General features: G+C 37.7%; 1 long non-coding RNA gene across 1 annotated transcript; it reads left to right on the top strand.

Moving 5' to 3' along the window:
- The first annotated feature begins 1201 nt into the window (after positions 1-1201).
- LOC117081039 lies at positions 1202-10437 on the top strand. Its single transcript, XR_004436062.1, has 3 exons — positions 1202-1318; positions 3540-3544; positions 10427-10437. It is a non-coding gene; the product is annotated as an uncharacterized LOC117081039 (long non-coding RNA).
- The last annotated feature ends 9338 nt before the right edge of the window (positions 10438-19775 follow it).

Here is a 19775-nt window from a genome sequence, read left to right as displayed (position 1 = left end):
CACTGTTAAATTCAAAACCAGCCATACTTCAGCTCAACTACTAGAATTGCAGGCCCTAATCGCAGTGCTGTTAGCCTTCCCTGATCAGGCTCTTAATATTTATACTGATAGTGCATACTTAGCTCACTCAATACCTTTACTTGAGACCGTAGCACAAATCAAACATGTGTCAGACACAGCCAAGTTATCTTTACAATGCCAACAGTTAATACATAATAGAACAACACCCTTCTTTCTTGGACACATTAGAGCTCATTTAGGATTACCAGGACCTCTATCCCAGGGCAACCAACTAGCTGATATGGCAACCAAGACGGTAGCCATAGCTACAAATACAAATCTAGCCCAAGCATAGGCTACTCATGCCTTACACCATCTTAATGCTCAAACTTTGAGACTGATGTTTAAAATAACTAGAGAACAAGCAAGACAAATAGTTAAACAATGTCAGACCTGTATAACATACCTGCCAGTCCCTCACTTAGGAATTAACCCAAGAGGACTAGTTCCTAACATGATCTGGCAAATGGATGTCACCCATTATTCAGAATTCGGTAACTTAAAATACGTCCATGTATGTATAGATACATTTAGTGGATGTATACTAGCCACCTTACAAACAGGAGAAGCTACCAAACATGTCATAGCTCATTTACTACACTGTTTTTCCATAGTTGGAAAGCCTAAACAATTAAAAACAGACAATGGTCCTGGCTATACATCCAAAGCCTTTCACGACTTCTGTCTTAAATTACAAATAAAGCACATTACTGGAATTCCATATAACCCTCAAGGACAAGGAATAGTTGAAAGAGCACACCTATCCTTAAAAACCACCATTGACAAAATAAAAAAGGGAGAATGATACCCTACTAAGGGCACCCCTAGAAACATCCTTAATCACACACTTTTTATTTTAAATTTTTTAAATTTGGATAACCTGAACAGATCAGCAGCCGATCGATTTTGGCATTCCGAGTCCAAAAAACAATTTGCCATGGTTAAGTGGAAAGACCCCTTAGACAACACATGGCATGGTCCAGACCCAGTGTTAATCTAGGGAAGAGGCTCAGTTTGTGTTTTTTCCCAAACTCATGATGCAGCCAGATGGCTACCAGAGCGACTGGTAAGACAGGTACCTAACAATAACCAATCCAGGGAGTAATTTTCTCCCTGAAAGTACTCTTTTCCTCTATTGCAGAGATGAACTTCAACTACAAGTCCCTCTGGACCATGGTGCTGATTTGCCAAGCACTCCAGGTATATGCCGGCTTTGGTAATCCCCATGAGGCCCGTAAATATATACGACAATGATACGGTAAGCTCTGTGATTGGGGGGATATGTGACCTCCTTTCCAAATACATACATCTCAGCTGTGTCCTGCTCCGCTTACACAGCATACCTGTCTAGTGACTCTCTTAAGTGGAGGTGTGTGTCAACCCCAAGAATATTTAGTGGAGGGGATACCACAACCTGCCCTTGTGACACATTTGAGACTGCTATGCATAGTTCCTGCTACACTACTTATCTAGAATGTACCTCTGGCAACAGAACATACTATACTGCTATCTTAACAAGATCTAGAACCCCCACTATAGGGGCCAGTAGTGTCCCTACAGTTGTAGGAAATACCAATAACCTTATATCAGCTGGCTGTACTGGAATTGTAGGACAGCCTGTGTGCTGGAATATTCACCCCTCTCTTCATATCTCTGACGGAGGAGGACCACAAGACAAGGTCCGAGAAATTAGGGTATACAAAAAACTTGAAGAGTTGCAAAGGTCCCTGTACCCAGAAATTCACTACCACCCCTTGGCCTTGCCCAAAGCCCGAGGGAAAGAGAAAGTTGATGCCCAGACCTTTGCCCTCCTCACGGCTACTCATAACCTGCTTAACAATTCCAACTCTAGTCTAGCTAATGACTGCTGGCTGTGTCTACAATCAGGAGATCCCGTTCCTCTTGCCATACCCAGCAATGACTTAAATTATACATCCAATACCCCTTGCACCATAATTCCTCCCCTTAAAGTACAGCCTTTAGAATTTCCTAGTTCCTCTTGCATCTACTCCCCTCCCCTTAATAACACTTACGACCTCGATGTAGGATTCAATCAATTCAATAATTGTTCCATCATAGTAAATATTTCCCAATCGTTGTGTGCCCCAAACAGCTCAGTTTTTATATGTGGCAATAACAGGGCTTATACCTATTTACCTACTAACTGGACAGGACGCTGTGTCTTAGCCACACTTTTGCCAGACATAGACATTACCCCTGGAGATGAACCTGTACCTATCCCAGCTATAGATCACTTTTTAGGAAGAAACAAAAGGGCAATACAATTTATCCCCTTACTTGCAGGATTAGGCATAACTACTGCCATAACAACCTGGGGCTACAAGCCTAGGGGTCTCTGTCACTCAATACACCAAATTATCTCGCCAATTGATCTCAGATATGCAGGCCATTTCAAGTACTATACAAGATTTACAAGATCAGGTAGATTCTCTGGCAGAATTAGTGCTCCAAAATAGAAGAGGCCTAGATTTACTAACTGCAGAACAGGGAGGCATCTGCTTGGCTTTACAGGAGAAGTGCTGTTTCTATGCCAACAAATCTAGGATCATCAGGGATGAAATCAGGCGTCTACAAGAAGGCCTAGAAAAACGACGAAAAGAAATAACCGATAACCCATTTTTGACTGGATTCCATGGACTTCTCCCCTATCTTATGCCGTTCTTGGGCCCCCTGCTTTGCCTATTGCGCTTACTCTCTGTAGGACCTTTGGTCTTCAATAAGCTCATGACATTCATTAAGCAACAAGTCGAGGCTATCCAAGTGAAACCTATACAGGTCCATTATCATTGCCTAGAACAAGAAGATCACGGTGGTTCATACTCACACCCATTATGACCACCTTCCCTATGCGCTGAACTGGACAGCCAATGACGGGTAAGAGAGTATCATCTCTCACTAACCTAAGACAGGAGGGCCGTCATAAGCTACTGCCTAATCCCATGACGGGTACCAGTGATGAGATGCATTACTCCAACCTAAGACAGGCGCAGTTCCCGAGGGACAATCTTCTAGCCACAATTATATATAAAAAAAGGGGGACCTGTCCGGAGCCATGCGGCCCGGAATTAGCGGACCTCTGTTGCTTGATCTCCGCAAAGCGGAGACAAGATGGCACATTTCCGGGTTCTTCATTACAAACCTTTCCCGCGTGCACGCTAACCTTTCCCACGTGCGCTAACCTTTCCTGCCTGCGCGCAAACATTTTTCCCGCCCAGAAAGATATGCAGCCTACGGCGCAGGCGCAATCCCACGCCCGGGAAAATTACAAACCCACGGCACACGCGCAATTGTAATTTGAGTAAACCCAGCCTCCTGTCACCGCCCTGGCCCAACCTCTTCCTCTGCCAGCCTATATAAGGCATTGCACTGCCACCATTAAACGAGACTTGATCAGACTATTTGTCTTGTCTCCATTTCTCGTGTTTTCTTGTCTCCTCCATTCCCACTCCCCCTTCCAGGGTCTGTTCGACTGTCCTGCAGTCGGGACACAGAAGCAAATTTATTAATAGATTTTTATTCTCAAGAGAGCTCTAACAAAGGTAGTTTCCCTAGAATATTTAACTAATTCAGCACCAGTAGGTCTAATTTCAGACACTACCATATAGGTAATATCGTCCCTCAGCATTCATACCTCCTTATCCCAGGGACACACACACACACACACACACACACACACACGTTTCTATTTCTGGATGGTTCTTTATCTGCACATCTATTTGTTTCATGTCTTTTTTATCTCATGAGTTATTTCCAGCTCATACAATTATGACCTCATTATAAACACATGTGATATTATATTCAACAGTGAAAAACTGAAAGCTTGTTCCTTAACATCAGGAACAAGGCAAAGATACCCACTCTACCAACTTCTATTCATCACAGTATTAGAAGTCCTAGCTAGAGTAATTGAGCAAGAAAAAGAAGCAACAGGTATCCAAATAAGAAAGGAAAATATAATTATTTCAATGCATATATATGATCTTACATGTAGAAAACACTGAAGACTTTTTAAAAATTCAGTAAAGTTGCAAGATTAAAAAAACTTAAAACTCAGTTGTGTCTACACGAACAAAATCAGTTGTGTTTCTACAAACACACAGTGTTCTAGAAATGAAGAAAATGGTGAATTCTATTTCCAATAGCATCAAAAAGAATAAAACACTTAGGAATAAGCTTAAATAAGGAGGTAACAAACTTGTACATTGAAAACTACTTAACACTGATAAAAAACAAAAATTGCAGAAGACACAAATGAGTGTTCATAAATTTGAGGACTTAATATTGTTCAAATATCTATACTTCCTAAAGCAATCTCAAGATTAGATGCAGTTCCTATTAAAATACAAATGGTATTTTTCAAATTCAAAAAAAAGTCCTCAAGTTTATATGAAACAAAATAAAGAAACCAAAACAATATTGCGAAAGAAGAACAAAACCAGAAGTGTCAATCTTACTGATTTCTAAATATATGACAAAGATATAAAAATTAAAGTTGTGGCCGGGCGCGGTGGCTCAAGCCTGTAATCCCAGGACTTTGGGAGGCCGAGATGGGCGGATCACGAGGTCAGGAGATCGAGACCATCCTGGCTAACATGGTGAAACCCCGTCTCTACTAAAAATACAAAAGCTAGCCGGGCGAGGTGGCGGGCACCTGTAGTCCCAGCTACTCGGGAGGCTGAGGCAGGAGAATGGCGTAAACCTGGGAGACGGAGCTTGCAGTGAGCTGAGATTCGGCCACTGCACTCCAGTCCGGGCGAGAGAGCGAGACTCCGCCTCAAAAAAAAAAAAAATTAAAATTGTATGGTACCTGTATAAAAACATGCATATAGACCAATTGAACAGAAATAGAGAGCCCTCAAATAAACCCATATATACATGGTCAACCAAACTTCAATAAAAGTGCCAAGGCTACAAAAAGGATAGTCTACTTAACAAATGGTTTGGGGCAAACTATATATACACACACACAAGAATAAAATGAAACCCTGAACTTATTTTGCACGCAGAAATAAAATCAGAATGAATTAAAGATTTAAATGTGATAGTTTGCTAAGAATGATGGTTTCCAGCTGCATCCATGTCCCTACAAAGGACACAAACTCATCCTTTTTGATGGCTGCATAATATTCCATGGTGTATATGTGCCACATTTTCTTAATCCAGTCTGTCACAGATGGACATTTGGGGTGATTCCAAGTCTTTGCTATTGTGAATAGTGCCGCAATAAACATGCGTGTGCATGTGTCTTTATAGCAGCATGATTTATAATCCTTTGGGTATATACCCAGTAGTGGGATGGCTGGGTCATATGGTACATCTAGTTCTAGACCCTTGAGGAATCGCCATACTGTTTTCCATAATGGTTGAACTAGTTTACAATCACACCAACATGCCACAAGTATACATATGTAACAAACCTGCACGTTATGCACATGTACCCTAGAACTTAAAGTATAATTTAAAAAAAAAAGATTTAAATGTATATCTGAAACTGGAAAACCCTTTGAAGAAAACAGGAGGAAAGTTTAATGACATTGGGGTAATTATTTTTTTGATATGAAATGAAAAGCATAAGTAACAAAAGCAAAAATAGACAAGTGAGACTACATCAAACTAAACAGCTTCTGCACAGCAGTGGAAAAAGTTATCAGAGTGAAAAGGCAATCTATAGAATAGGAGAAAAGATTTGCAAACCATGTATTTGATAAGGAGTTAATACCCAAACCATAAAAGGAACTCCTATGTCTTAATGCCAAAAAATCATTAAAAATGATTTAAAATGGGCAAAGAACTTGGATAGACACTTCTTCAAAGAAGGCATACAAATCAGAAGGCATACAAATGGGAAGACTAGTTGTCCATTTGTTTACCATGTGAAGATGTTTAACATCATTAATCAGAGAAATACAAGCCAAAACAAAAATGACTGTTAGAATAACTATAATCAAATATAAATAATAAAAACAAAACTAAAAGTTAACATGTGCTTGGTAGTATGTGGAGAAATTGAAACCCTTGTAGATTGTTGGTGAGTAATGAGTTACTGCAGCCATTATGGAGGCTTTTCAAAAAATTGAAAATAGAATTGTCATAATATTGCCATATAATCCAGTAGTTCCATGACTAAGTATACATCCAAAGTAAGTAAAATCAGTATATCAAAAGATATATATGCACTTCCATTTTCATTGTTGCATTATTCACAATAGCCAAGATTTGAAAATGAGCTAAATGTCCATTAACAGATGAACATATAGGCACAATGTGATATACACAAACAATGGAATACTATTTAGCCTCAAAAAAATAAATCCTGCCAAATGTGACATGGTGAACCTACAGGACATTATTCTAAGTGAGATAAATCAGTCATAGAAAAATAAATAATGCATGATTCCAATTATGAGGAATCTAAAGTAGTCAAACTCACAGAAACTGAGTAGAATGGTGATTGCCAAGAGTTGGGGGTAGTGGGACATGGGGAGCTGTTACTCAAGGGACATAAAATTTCAATTACACAAGATAAGTTCTAGGGATCTCCTTTACAACATTGTGCCTACAATGTATAATGCACTTAAAAATTTGTTGAGAGATTTCATAAAGTCGTGTTTAAAAAAGCAAGTAGATCCTCAATGACCTGCGGAAAGACATTAAAATAATATTAATAAAGTGGAGTTCCAGAAAATAAAGATAAAGCAGAAAGAATATTTGAGGCAAAAATGTCTAATATTTTTCAATATTTGTAAATAATTATAAACTCTTACTTGCAAGGCTCTCAGTGAACAAGGAAAATAAGCCACTGAAAAAAGAGAAGTTCTTTTTTTTTTTTTTTTTTTTTTTTTTTTTTTTTGAGACGGAGTCTAGCTCTATCGCCCAGGCTGGAGTGCAGTGGCCGGATCTCAGCTCACTGCAAGCTCCGCCTCCGGTGTTCATGCCATTCTCCTGCCTCAGCCTCCCAGGTAGCTGGGACTACAGGCGCCGCCACCTCGCCCGGCTAGTTTTTTGTAGTTTTTAGTAGAGACGGGGTTTCACCGTGTTAGCCAGAATGGTCTCCATCTCCTGACCTCGCGATCCGCCCGTCTCGGCCTCCCAAAGTGCTAGGATTACAGGCTTGAGCCACCGCGCCCGGCCAAAGAGAAGTTCTTAAAAGCAGCAACAAAAGAAGAAAAATTAGATACAGGATGTGAAGATGGTTAATACTGAGTGTCAACTTAATTGGAGTGAAGGATACAAAGTATTGATCCTGGATGTGTCTGCAAGCCTGTTGCCAGAAGAGATTAACATTTGAGTCAGTAGGCTGGGGAAAGGAGATCTACCCTTAATATGGTGGGCACAATCTAATCAGCTGCCAGCGAATACAAAGCTGGCAGAAAAACATGAAAGGAGAGACAGGCCTAGCCTCCCAGCCTATTTCTTTCTCCTGTGCTGGATGCTTCCTGCCCTCGAACATTGGACTCCAAGTTCTTCAGTTTTGGGTCTCAGACTGACTCTGGTTGCTCCTCAGCTTGCAGACAGCCTATTGTGGGACCTTGTGATCATGTAAGTTAATACTTACTAAATTCCATATATATATATACACACACACATATATATGTACTTAAACTCCATATACACATATATACATACACACATATATATACACACATATATACACATATATATGGAGTTTAAGTATTAACTTACATGATCACAAGGTCCCACAATGTATATATGTATATATGTGTATATATATTCATTCCTGTTAGTTCTGTCCATCTAGAGAACTCTAATACATAGGAAAACTTCAGTAAGAATGATTGACATCACATTAGAAAAAGTGCAGGTATTACAAAATAGACAAACAGATAAGAAGCAGCAAAAATGTTACTATCAGCCAAAAATGTCCTTCAAAATAAAGGTGAAGTGAAGACATTGATAGAAAACAAACAGGAGCTAAGAGAATTCATTGCCAGCAATTCTGTACTACAAGAAATGACAAAATAAAATCTTCTCACAAAAGAAAAATACCAGGTAGAAAGTGAAACCTACAAAAAGAAAGAAGTGACAGTCCCCAAAATGATAAATGTGTGTGTAAATAAAAGGATATGTCATAGATCTGATACAATCCCATTAAGAATACCAGATTTTTTTGAAAAAATTTACATGCTAATTTTAATATCTTTGTGGAAATGTAAAGAACCTAATTTTGAAAAATTAGAGATTAGGCAAACTAATTTTGAAAAATAACCACGTTGTTTTGGAACTGTAAAGTCTATTGAAGGTTTGCAACTTCCAGGTAAGACTTGAGTGGTAAAGTGTGGTTAATTATGGTCAATGGCAGCTCTTCCCACAGTTTCAGCTACCCATCTTCCAACTCCAGTCGTGTGGCAGGCAGCTATGCATGTGTTCTTGGAGTAGCTAGCACACAGCTGTGAGAGACAGGGTGAGTAAAACACATCCTGTTGTCCACATTTTGGGGATCTGTTCTCTGCTTGCTGATTTTTGCTTCTGATCAAAGAGACAAGGACACCGAGGTGACAGTTATTATTCTTGTACTTCCTCCTACTGTTACAAATTTAAAGAACTAGATTTTTCTCCAAGCCCATTTAATTTTATTTTCCCAAGCCCATTTTATTTTATGTGCCCCTTTTGGATGCCAGATACTGTAGATTAGAACATTCAAAAGCAACTGGATATATGGAGGAAAGCAGAAAGTGACCATGCAAACACATGGAAAGGCACAGGCTCCTAAGAAAACTGAGAAGACCTTGAGTTTGCACCTCAGGCTGATCCTTGACACAGGGCCATACTACAACAATCAAAAAGCGTAAACAATAAATAACAACAACAACAACAAAAAACAACTAATCTCAGGGAAGGGTAGAATCTTATTTTCAGAGTTAGTAGATTATTAGATTCAAACATTCAGTTTCCCCAAAAATGACAAGGCATGCAAAGAAACAGTAAATTGTAACCCAGTCAAACTTAAAACGTGAAATAAACAGATCAACAAAAACTGACACTGGAAAAGACCCGATGACAAATCTACTAGTTAAAGACTTAAGAGAACTATTTCACCCACGCACCAGGTCAGTCTCCTCAAGAACTACAGCAGCAAGTCCAACCATGTATCATGCTAGATAACCTGCCAAGAATCTCTGGACAGACTGACAGTTGAGAGCTTTCCCTGCTAGTATCATTTGGTAGACTGAAATAAGTGCCTACATCTTTAATTGTCAGACACCAATGCATGACCTCAGGGATCATGAACAAACAAGGAAACATGACACCCCCAAAGAAGGAAAATAAAGCACAAGTAGCCAATTTTAAATAAATGGAATGTATTTATGCACTGCTTAAGAATTCAGAATAATCACCTTAGAAAAGTTCACTGAGCTATAGAGAATACAGATAGACAACTAAATGGAATCAGAAAAGCAATTCATGAGCAAAAAGAATTTTAACAGAGATGGCAACCATAAAAAAGAAGCAAAGGTAAATTCTGGAGCAAAAGGACACAATGACTGTACTAAAACTTTCGTAGAGAATTTCAACAGTAGACTTATCAAGCAAAGGATCAGTGGATTCAAAGACAGGTCACTTATCAAATCAATGGATTATTGGCATTCCTAAGAGAAAAATGTAAACAACCTGGAAAACATAACTGAGATAATAATTCAAGAAAATGTCCTAAATCCTGCCAGATACAAGAAATCCAGAGAACACCTGTGAGAATCTGTACAAAATGAATATCACCAAGGCACATAGTCACCAGACTGGCCAAGGTCAAAGCTAAAGAAAAACACTTAAAGGCAGCTAGAGAAAAAGGTCTGATTACATACAAAGGGAACACCATCAGCTGACAGAGGACTTCTCAGTAGAAACCTTACAACCCAGGAGATATTTATTGGAGGTCAATTTTCAGCATTCTTAAAGAGACATTCCAGCCAGGGATTTCATAACCCTTCAAACTAAGCTTCATAAGCAAAGGGTAAATAAAAGCTTTTTAAGACAAGCAAGTACTAAGGGAATTTGTTACCACTAAACCAACCTAAAGAGATCCTTAAGAGAGTTCTAAACATGGAAATGAAAGAACAGTATCTACTGCCACAAAAACACACAAGTACATAGCCCACAGACCCTGTGAAGCAACCATACAATAGAAACAATCAAGCGATCAGCCAACAACTTCAAGACAGGATCAAAACACCAAATATCAATATTAATCTTGAATGTAAAGGATGTAAATATCCCACTTAAAAGGCACAGAGTTGCAAGTTGGATAAAATAAACAAGACCCAGTTATCAGTTGTCTTCAAAGAACCCATCTCACATGTAACAACAACCATAGGTTCAAAGTAAAGAGTTTGAGAAACATCATGCAAACGGAAAACAAAAAAGAGCAAGAATCATTATTCCCATATTAGATAAAACAGATGGTAAACCAACAGTAGTCATAAAGGACAAAGAAGGGCATTACATAATGATAAAGAGCACAATTCAACAAGACTTAGGTATCCTAAATACATATACATATAACACTTAAACACCCAAAATTCATAGAACTACAATTCCCACGTCTATGAAAAGACTTAGACAGCTATATAATAATAGTAGGGACTTCAATACCCAAAAACAGTGTTACACAAGTCATTGAAGTGGAAAACTAACAAAGATACTCTGGACTTAAATTCAACACTTAACCAACTGAACCTAATTAATATATACAGAATACTTCACCTATGAAGTACAAAATTCTTCTTATCTGCACATGACACATGCTCCAAGATTGACCACATACTCAGCCATAAAGCAAGTGACAATAATTCAAAAAAAAGTGAAATATCAAGGGTACTCTTGTACTACAGGGAATCAAAATATAAATCAATACCAAGAAAATTACCAAACCCACACCATTACATGAAAATTAAACAACTTATTCCTGATGATTTTGGGGAAAACAATAAAATCAAGACAGAAATCAAAATTTTTTTTGAAATAAAGAGAATCAGAGACATAACATACCAAAACATTTGGGATGCAGCAAAAGCAGTGTTAAGAGAAACTTTATAGTGCTAAATGCTTACATCAACAAATCAGAATGATCTCAAATTAATGATATAATATCACACCTAGAAGAATTAGAAAAACAAGAACAAAACAGCTCCAAACAGAAGAAAATAAATAAAATCAGAGAAAAATGGAATGAAACTGAGACTCCCCAAAAACCCACAAAGATAATCAACCAAACCAGAAGTCAGTTATTTGAAAGGGTAAGCATGATTGATAGACCACTAACTAGATAACAGAAAAAAAAAAAAAAAAGATTCAAATAACCACAATCAGAAACTATAAAGGTGACATTATAACTGATCTCACAGAAATACAAAATATCCTTAGAAGCTATTATAAACACCATTATGCATGCAAACTAGAAAATATACAGGAAATGGATATTCCTGGGAAAACACAACCTCCCAATATTGAATCAGGAAGAAACAAACCCTGAAGAGATGAATATCAAGTTCCAAAATTGAATCCATACTTTTAAAAACTATCAAACAAACAGCCAGGTTGATTCACAGCTGAATTCTACCACATGTACAAAGAAGTAGTACCAATTCTACTGAAACTATTCCAAAAAATTGAGGAGGAAGGATTCCTCCCTGACTCATTCTGTGGAGCCAGCTTCACTCTAATACCAAAACCTGGCAAAGACACAGTAAAAGAAAACTACAAGCCAATGTCTCTGAAGAGCACAGATGCAAAAATTTTCAACAAACCAAAACCTTAGTAAACCAAACCCAGCAGGACATCAAAAATTAATCTACTACAACCAAGTAGGCTTCATTTCAGGGATGCAAGATTGTTTCAACATATGCAAATCAATAACTGTCATTTGCTACATATACAGATTTTTTTTTAATGTAATAATCTCAATGGACATGAAAAAGGCCTCAATAAAATTCAACATCCATTCCTGATGTTGGCTAGGCATCAAAGGAACATACCTCAAAATAATAAGAACTGTCTAGGACAGACCCACAGCCAACATCATATTGAATGAGCAAAAGCTGGAACAACCCCCACTGAGAAATGGAAAACCACCACCATGCCCATTCTCTCCAGTCCTAATCAACATAGTAGTAAAAGTCCTAGCCGGGTCAATCAGGCAAGAGAAATAAATAAAAAGCATAAAAATAGAGGAGGGAAAAAAGCAAACTCTCTCTCTTTGCTGACAAGATGATTCTATAGCTAGAAAACCCTAAAGACTCTGCCAAAATGTTCCTGGAACTTATAAAGGACTTCAGTAAAGTTTCAGGATACAAAATCAATATTAAAAAATCAGAATTTCTGTACAACAAAAATGTTCAAGCTGAGAGCCAAGTGAAGAACACAATTCAATTTACAACAGCCACAAAGAAAATGCATCTAACCAAGGAGGTGAATGATCTCTACAAAAATCTACAAAACGCTGCTGAAAGAATGCACAGATGACACAAACAAATGAAACAACATTCCATGCTTATGGGTTGGAAAAATAAATATCAGTAAAATGGTCATACTTCCCTAAGTGATCTGTAGATTCGATATTATTCCTATCAAACTATCATTGTCATTTTTCACATAATTAAAAAAATTCTTAAAGTGATATGGAGCCAAAAAGGAGCCAAAATAGCTAAGGTAGTCCTAAGCAAAAAGAACAAAGCTGGAGGCATCAGGTTACCCAACTTCAAACTATACAATAAGGCTAGAGTAAGCAAAACCACACAGTACTTGTATAAAAAACAGACACTTGGACCAATACAACAGAAAAGAGAAGCCAGATATGAAGCCATACACCTATAGCCATCTGATTGATCCTTGACAAAGTCAACAAAAACAAGCAATGGGGAAAGGAATTTCTATTCAATAAATGGTGCTCAGATAGTTGGCGAGTCATATGCAGAAGAATGAAACTGGACCCCTATATTTGACCACAAAAATTAATTCCAGATGAATTAAAGATTTAAATGCAAGACCTCAAATCATAAAAATCCAGGAGAAAATCAAGAAAATACATGGACATTAGTCTTGGGAAATAATTTATGACTAAGTCTTCAAAAGCAATTGCAACAAAAATGAAAATTCACCAGTGGGGGGACCCAATTAAACTAAGGAGCTTCTGCATAGCAAAAGAAAACTATCAAGAGAGTAAACAGGCAACCTACAAAATGGGAGAAAATATTTGCAAACTACACATCTAACAGAGGTTTAATATCCAGAATCTATAAGGAACTGAAGCAATTCAACAAGCAGAAAACATATAACCCCATTAAAAAGTGGACAGGAGAGACACTTCTCAAAAGATGACATAAAAGCACCCACCCAACATATGAAAAAATGTTCAACATCACTAACTGTCAGAAACACATAAACCAAACCACAGTAAGATACCATCTCACACCAGTCAGAATGCCTATTATAAACAAAGTCAAAAAATAACAGATGTTGGTGAGGTTGCAAACAACAGGGAAAACTTATACACTGCTGTTGGGAATGTAAATTAGTTCAGCCATTGTGGAAAGCAGTTTGGAGATTTCTCAAAGAACTGAAAACAAAACTACCATTTGACTTAGCAATCCCACTACTAGGTATACACCCAAAGGAATATAAATCATTCTGCTATAAAGACACATGAACATGTATGTTCTTTACCATATTATTCATAATAGCAATGACATGGAATCAAACTAGATGTTCAACAAAATGAGAAAGGTTCCTGTTAACAGGCCCCCATTTCACAGATTCAATCCCAGATTACCACCCAGGAACAGGAGAGTCCAGGCTCTACTCCTCTGCAAATGGCACGGACTTCCCAAGGCTCTACCCCAGTGTTCACTCCTCCCAGTGTGCAGGCTGCTTGGAGGTTCTACAGGGAGCCCTCTTTACTTGGCTGTCTCAATATGATTTATGAGTCCTCATGATAGCTACAAAGAAAAATCTGTGGTAGATTTGCAAAAGATAGGTAAAATAATTAAAGCATACTCCTACCCCCAAAAAATCATCACAAAGACAGACATCAAATAACAAAGGAAGACATTCAGAGAGGAAGAACAGGACAAAGGAATTAAAAAACAGTCAAAAAAACAATTAGCAAAATGGTAGTAAGAGGTTCAAGTTAAATCAATTCAAAGAGACTCATGCCAAGATACATTTAATCAAACTTTTGGAAGACAATGACAAAATAGAATACTGAAAGCAGTATAAGTGACTGATCACATACAAAGGATTTTCAATGAGATTATCAGAAGATTTCTAAATAGAGATTTTGGAGGCCAGAAGGAAGTGGGTCAATATATTTATAATGCTCAAAATATATGACACCAAAGCATAGGCAACAACAACAAAAAAATGGGCACATTGAACTTTATTAAAATTTTTTAAAACTGTGCTTCAAAAGATAGTATCAACAAAAGCAACTCTTAGAACAGGAGAAAGTATTCACAAATCATATATCTGATAAGGAATTAATATCCAGAATATATAATAAATTCCTAAAACTCAACAATATAAAAACCCACAATTTAAAAAAGGGCAAAACATTTGAATTGACGCTTCTCCAAACAAGATAAACCAATTGTTGATAAGCACATGAAAAGATGTTCAAAGTAACTAATCAAGAAAATGAAAAAAAAAAAAAAAATTGAAACCACAATATCCCAGCTCAGCTCTACATAGCCACTAGAATTATTAAAATCAATAAGGCTTATAATATCAAGTCTTGAAGAGGACTTAGAACAGCTAGACGGCTAACAAGGTAAAACCCTGTCTTGGCCGGGCGCGGTGGCTCACGCCTGTAATCCCAGCACTTTGGGAGGCCGAGGCGGGCGGATCACATGGTCAGGAGATCGAGACCATGGTGAAACCCCGTCTCTACTAAAAATACAAAAAAAATTAGCCGGGCGCGGTGGCGGGCGCCTGTAGTCCCAGCTACTCAGGAGGCTGAGGCAGGAGAATGGCGTGAACCCGGGAGGCGGAGCTTGCAGTGAGCCGAGATCGCGCCACTGCACTCCAGCCTGGGCGACAGAGCGAGACTCTGCCTCAAAAAAAAAAAAAAACCCTGTCTTTATTAAAAATACAAATATTAGCCAGGTGGGGTGGTAAGTGCCCGTAGTCCCAGCTACTTGGGAGGCTGAGGCAGGAGAATTGCTTGAACCTGGGAGGTGGAGGCTGCAGTGAGCTGAGATCACACCACCGCACTCCAGCCTGGGCAACAGAGTGAGATTCCATCTCAAAAAAAAAAAAAAAAAAAAAGAGCTAAAACTGGGGTCATTAAAAATAGAATAATCATTTTGGAAAATAATTTGACAATTTCTTATAAGGCTGAACCTATAATTACGACTGTACCATTGAATTCAGCCATGAGATTTCTAAGCATTTACCAAAGAAAAATTTCTTAAATACCTCTGACCAAGATTTTTACATTGTTAATTATAAGAGAATTCATGATAGCTAAAAACTGAAAATAGTACTAATGTTCATAAACAAGCAAATGAATAAACACATTGCAACATATTCATGCAAAAGCATATTTATCAATTTAAAAATAAAAATACCTGCAACAACTTGGATGAATCTGGAAAGAAAACTGGCTGAGAGGAATAAATCAGCACAAAATAGTGCATACTATTTTATTTCGTGTATAAGAAATTCTAGAACAGGAAAATCTAATCTGCAGTGACTGAAAGGTGAACAGTGGTTTCTAAGCCCAGATGTGGTGGGGATTGACTTTAACAAGTATGGAGAACTTTTGACAGTAATAAAAATATTCTCTATCATGATTGGAGTGATGGTTATATAGATATATATATGTCAATACTCAAACTGCACACTTAAAATAGGCAAATTTTATTGAATGCAAATTATGTATGTGTGTATACATACACAGATATATAGACATAAAAAGTTAACTATTAAATAAAATATTGTTTAATCTGTGGAACCTCAACATATAAACAAATAAAAACAGAGCTTCAAATTCTGATATGGGGGTAGGAGTCTTGCATACCGAGTGAAATTTCCCTTCACACAGTGCTCCTTAAGAACTCAGGAGCCGGGCGCAGTGGCTCAAGCCTGTAATCCCAGCACTTTGGGAGGCCAAGGTGGGCGGATCACAAGGTCAGGAGATCGAGACCATCCTGGCTAACACCGTGAAACCCCGTCTCTACCAAAAAAATACAAAAAACTAGCCAGGCGAGGTGGCGGGTGCCTGTAGTCCCAGCTACTCGGGAGGCTGAGGCAGGAGAATGGCGTGAACCCAGGAGGCGGAGCTTGCAGTGAGCTGAGATCCGGCCACTGCACTCCAGCTTGGGCAACAGAGCGAGACTCCATCTCCAAAAAAAAAAAAAAAAAAAAGAACTCAGGAAAAATCATGAGGACTTGACAGAGCACAAAATAAAAAACATACTCCACAGTATCTAAGAAACAGTTATAAGAAAATTTAACTATTTTTATTTTTTATTTTTTACATTTATCTTCAAAATAAATATCTAATATAATCTAAATAATATATCATATTTTACTCAGTTGAGTAAGTCTCACAAAGAAAATGTCATAAAGATTATTTTTTGAAAAAAAAAAGTCTAGAGTGATGTCAAAGATCAAATTACCAGCCTGCAGTGTTTTCTCAACAAGTGACATCTGAGCTGCATTGGTGTTGGCATCCAGGAAAAGGCAAGGGTTACTTACAAAGAAGAATAGACTTGTAATGGAAAGTCTTTCATTTAAGGGTGAGTAAAACCTGGAACATTTCCTTGGCTTCTCTTCATAATTAAATTGTACCAATGTCTGGGCTTCACATTTCATAGAAAATATGTTTTTTGTGTCTTCTCATTCACTTTGAGTTGAGCAAAAGAAAAGTTCAAATAAACTTGACATCAGCCCAGCATGCAGTTTGGTGACAAGGGAATTTTTAAAAGATGAAGAAATTCACCAACGTGGGAGGAATTTGGCTTTTACCTATCTGTTGCCAGAATTGAAAAATCCAGTCAAAAGCCAACTCTTCAAACCTTCTACTGGGGTAAAATAACTGTTCCTTCTTTCCATCAAAATTTATGTATTATTTAGAAAGCATCTGGTTATAAGCAAAGATGATAGTTCAAGTAAATACCAATCATGATGGTAATACAGTAAATATACAAATAAATATGTAATTCAAAGATGTAAATATATATTTCCTTTTGAGCTCTAAGTAGACTATTTTTAAAGTGACATACAATGTTCATTGCATCTTCCAATAATTTTCAAGTCATTTGTTGATTTTTAGAAATTGTTGCTGTGATTGACAGAGCTGTGATGTCCGTTTCAGCCATAATTTATTGTAATGAATCATATTAACTCTTCCAGTAACTTTCTCAACTAGTTGATACTTGTTCTGTGACTTAAACAGTCTCCTAAAGTAGAAAATTTCTATAAACTCACCAATACTATTAACTCATACTAGCTCTGTAAACCTCAGACCAATGTTCTTAGCAGCCCCAGAAGTCTGATCAGGGGAAAAGAGATGCATGAGAGAAAGGGCTCATTGAGAGGGAGCCCCATTCATGGCTGAGTTTGCAGCAGTGGAATAGGCACCATGTGGTCCTGCCCTGTATGGACAAGTGGGTAAACATGACCGGCCCACCAATCTTTGGGTTCTAGCCGACTTCCTGTAAGACAGCTTCAGCAATCAAAGGACACTTGTCCTTTACCCAACTAGTATCACTGGAGATTAACCCAGAGAACAGAAGCAGGGAAGGGAAATGGTGTCTTAAACTCCAATACCTCCTATTCTCCTTCCAGTGTAAACCAGGACCTGCCCGACACAACACCCTCTTCCAGTCAAGGCAGACATGACCTGCAGAGAGAAAATTTTTTAATAGGCTGTATGTGATTCTCCAAAAGTAGAGTTTTTCTGGAACATTCCAGAACACAGTTGTGGTGCTTACCTGGCCAAAGACAAGTGCCAGAAAGTGCTGCAACCATTTCAGGAACATCCCCATAACAAGGTGACCATTCAACAATAATCACTGCAACATCCTATGACAATTATCTTGAACTAATTTCACTATCATCATCATTATTGCCAATAGATAAAGAATAATGTCAACATTTTAACAAGCGCCATAATGATGATTTCCTTGAGCTGCTGGGGTGGGAAAGGCTAACTTTCCTGAGATGTGGAACATCTGCCTGCTACCTGTACAAAATAAGTATCCTGTTAAGAAAAAGAAAGGTGGCAGCTATTGAATGGGATCTGCTACAATTGGATTTCGTTTTGCAGATATACTTACAACTATTATTAGTACCACCATTATTAGTATTACTACTACTAATAGTACCTATATCTTTTATTGAGCAAATACTTTGTCAGGCAATTAACTATGCTAAATACTTTGCTTATATTCTCTACTTAGGAAATGGTCATAAGAAAATTTAATTACTTAATTCACACAAAAATGTTCAAGGGCTTGAAAGGCTAATAAAATTTATATAGTTAGTATTTAATTTCACCTAAGGCCACCTACATGATTCCAAGGCCTAAACTGCACATTCATGGAATGACCCATATTTCTACACATGGGTAAATTTTAAAAACAGTTCTCCTCACAGTTCAGTCTTGGCATTATTCCTATTATTTAATTCCATGCAGAAGGATGCTCACTAAAAATGAAAGTAACTCATTATTCTGCCTTTGCACGTAATTGTTTTTAAATTGTGTCAAGAATTGCATTGCTATTAAGGCTTCTAGGTAAAAGAATTTCAACGATGCTATTAGAAGATGGCTGTAGCACAGGAGTTCTCTTCCTGAGAGGATTAAATGAAATAGTATTTGTGAGCTTTACTTAGCCCAAGGCTTGGCACAGAGTACCAATAAGCTTTGAAAATCACAGGCAGGTAGCCAGGCTGTGAGGCTGTAGATTTAGGTTGGTTTGGGGGCTGTTGACCAAAAATCAAAATATAAATTTATCCCATTGGTCTTCATTTTTCATACCTGTATTAATACCTCCAGAGACTATTCAACATGTTCTGGCTTTAAATAAATTGAATGAATTTTGAAATATATGTGGCATTACCTCATATTAAATAACATTTATTCAGTATTTACTAAATATCAGGTGCTGTGCTAAGCAAGTTAAATGTATTATTTAATTATCATGATAACCCTAGGAGATAGATATGCATGGGAGTTTTAGTAACAATAATACAAATGTCTTTCTCTCCCAGTAATTAACACAACAGTCTTACTATATCTGAGTTCAGAATTATAAAATAGTTAAAGCAATCAGACAGACAGGTGGAGATACAAAATGTTCTTATTATGTATTAAGCTGAAGTCTTACTATATCTGAGTTCAGAATTATAAAATGGATAAAGCAATCAGACAGACAGGTGGAGATACAAAATGTTCTTATTAAGCTGAACATGTCTTTGATCCGGAGCAAGCCAACCCCAACCAGTCTCAGGCAGCACTATACAGTGGTTATCTCCCAGAGAGTCAGGCCCCTTCAATGATAAGACAACCACCATGACAGAACACAGGCTCCCTAAAAAACAGGAAGATCCACAAGGAGAACCCTCTGAAGGCTGAGCAGTGCATGCAGGCCTTGTTCTTTCTTTCATATTCATTGATAAGAAAAGTTGACTATCTTAGGTCTGGTCCTGTGGAAAGTGACTCTGAGATGAAGATTTAC

Source organism: Trachypithecus francoisi, unplaced genomic scaffold (assembly GCF_009764315.1).
Source record: "Trachypithecus francoisi isolate TF-2019V2 unplaced genomic scaffold, Tfra_2.0 Lachesis_group8, whole genome shotgun sequence".
In the NCBI taxonomy this organism is placed as follows: domain Eukaryota; kingdom Metazoa; phylum Chordata; class Mammalia; order Primates; family Cercopithecidae; genus Trachypithecus; species Trachypithecus francoisi.
Note: the sequence above shows the minus strand (reverse complement) of the source record. Positions and strands in the feature narration are given on the sequence as shown.